This window comes from Melanerpes formicivorus, unplaced genomic scaffold, assembly GCF_026170545.1.
Source record: "Melanerpes formicivorus ecotype bairdi unplaced genomic scaffold, bMelFor1.0.p_v2 SCAF_881, whole genome shotgun sequence".
NCBI classification, from domain to species: domain Eukaryota; kingdom Metazoa; phylum Chordata; class Aves; order Piciformes; family Picidae; genus Melanerpes; species Melanerpes formicivorus.
Window position 1 is genome coordinate 30,001 of NW_027143233.1, and position 2,500 is coordinate 32,500.

A 2,500-nucleotide genomic window follows, 5' to 3' on the forward strand; every position below is an offset into this window, starting at 1 on the left:
AGACAAATGAAAAGCATCATAGTATCTCATGCCATCTCCCAAAATGCAAAGGGGTCCAAGAGCCTACCCAGGTAGAAGGGTTTATGTGTGAAGAATGTAAAAAGTGTTTTAAAACTAAAATTGGCTTGGGACAACATAAGAGATTAGCTCACCCAGCCCTGAGAAACGCAGAAAGAATTGAAGCATCTCGCCCCAAAGAGACCTCTAAAAGAGGTGCTCACAAGAAAGTCTGGTCCCAAGAGGAAACAGAAATATTACAGAAACTGAATCAAGAGTTTGAAGGGAGGAAAAATATTAACAAATTGATTGCTGAAAAATTAACAACTAAAACAGCAAAACAGATCAGTGAAAAGAGAAGACTGTTAAGAGAAACTGTGGTGCCAGAAAGAGAGAAAACACAAGAGAGCAAGAACAGGTTAAAAGAGGAGAGGACTGTGATTCCATCTTCTGGTGAAAGGGAGCTGCTAGCCCACTATAAAAAGACTATTAATGAAAAGCTGACATCAGGGAAGCTGCCCATCCTTAAAAATACATATAAACAAATAATTGAAGGCAAAACAGACTCATTAAAATTACTCAATGAGGTAGCTCAGGACCAATATTTGTATTTGTTTGAGAAATCAATTGAACAGAAAGTGCCAAAAAAGAGCCAACGTAAACCTCAGCAGAAGAAACCTCAAAAGGAGTGGATGAGAAAAAGAGCGAGAAAGCGTGGAGAATTTCTCCGATTCCAACGCCTCTTCCGCTTAGATCGAGGGAAGTTAGCTAATATGATTCTGGATGAAAAAGACTCTGCGCAATGTGCCATCCCCCTGGAAGAGGTCAGTAACACCTTCAGATCTAGGTGGGAGTCTCAGAACTTATTTCAAGGACTTGGAGCATTCCAGTCTGTGGGGCACGCGGATAATTCGGCTTTTAAGGAATTGATTACAGAGAAAGAGATCCTTAAGAATATCAAAGACATGAATAAAAAATCGGCACCAGGCCCTGATGGGATCACCCTGAAGGCCCTGCTTAAAATGGATCCAAATTGTGAGGAGATCAAAGAACTATTTAATCTCTGGCTGTTAAGTGGCAAAATTCCAGATGTAATAAGGGGATGCCGAACAATCCTAATACCTAAATCATCAGCGCCCGAACGCCAAAATGATATTAACAACTGGCGGCCAATTACTATTGGTTCCATCATCCTGAGACTCTATTCAAGAATCTTAACTGCGAGGTTGGCAAAGGCGTGTCCCATTAACCCCAGGCAGAGAGGCTTCATTCAATCTTCTGGCTGTGCTGAGAACTTAAAACTATTACAGCTATTAATTAGGAATGCAAAGAAACAAAAGAAACCCCTGGGGGTTGTCTTTGTCGATTTGGCCAAAGCCTTTGATTCAGTGAGCCACACCCACATCCTGGCGGTGCTAAAGCAAAAGGGCCTGGATGACCACATAATAGCATTAATTAAGGACTTCTATCAAAACATTCACACCAGAATCAAAACTAAAGAAGGAGAGTCTGAGTCAATAGGAATCAAAACTGGTGTGAAACAGGGCGATCCCATGTCACCACTCCTCTTTAACCTGTGCATTGACCCTCTGTTATGTAAATTAGAAGAGTGTGGGGAGGGATTCCAACACGGGAATGGCAAATTAACAGCTCTGGCTTTTGCAGACGACCTGGTCCTGCTGAGTAAGTCCCAATCAGGAATGGAGAAAAATATTGAAATTCTAGAAGCATTTTGTGACTTAACTGGATTAAAAACGCAGGGGGAAAAGTGCCATGGTTTCTTTATTCAACCAACTAAGGACTCTTACACCATCAATGACTGTCCTCCATGGCTTATCAGCGGTACCCCTTTAAACATGATCCACCCGGGTCAGTCAGAGAAATATCTTGGCTTGCAAATCGACCCTTGGGTGGGGATAGTTAAGCCCGAATTACAAAATAAATTAGAAGTTTGGCTCAATCGCATAGAGAGAGCCCCTTTAAAACCATTTCAAAAATTGGACATGTTAAAAGTGTACACAGTGCCTAGATTGATCTACTTAGCAGACCAGGCAAATGTAAAAGCCACCTATCTGGAAGAAATGGATTTAACAATTCGAAATAGGGTGAAAAAATGGTTACATCTCCCAGTTTGTACCTGTGATGGCATCTTGTATTCCAGCACTAAAGATGGAGGCTTAGGCTTAGCCCGATTGGCTGGGTTAATCCCTAGTATCCAAGCTAGACGATTACACAGATTGGCAAATTCATCAGATGAAGCAGTTAAAACTGTAGTTAAAAATAATGATATTGATAAAGATTATGAAAAATTGTGGATATCAGCAGGGGGAGACAAAGAGAAAATACCATCAATATATAACCCCCAAACAATAATGGTAACTGAATATGGGGGACGGGAGGAATTATCTGAATGGGAAAAACCCGCCCCAAAGAAAATCTTTCCCAAACCTTGCAATTGGAGGAAAAATGAGTTCACAAAATGGACAGCATTGATGTCCCAGGG

The 2,500-nt window shown here is 41.2% G+C and overlaps 1 pseudogene; it reads left to right on the top strand.

Moving 5' to 3' along the window:
• LOC137460903 (28S ribosomal RNA) overlaps window positions 1-2,500 on the top strand; it is an 8,475-nt pseudogene that overhangs the window by 3,786 nt on the left and 2,189 nt on the right.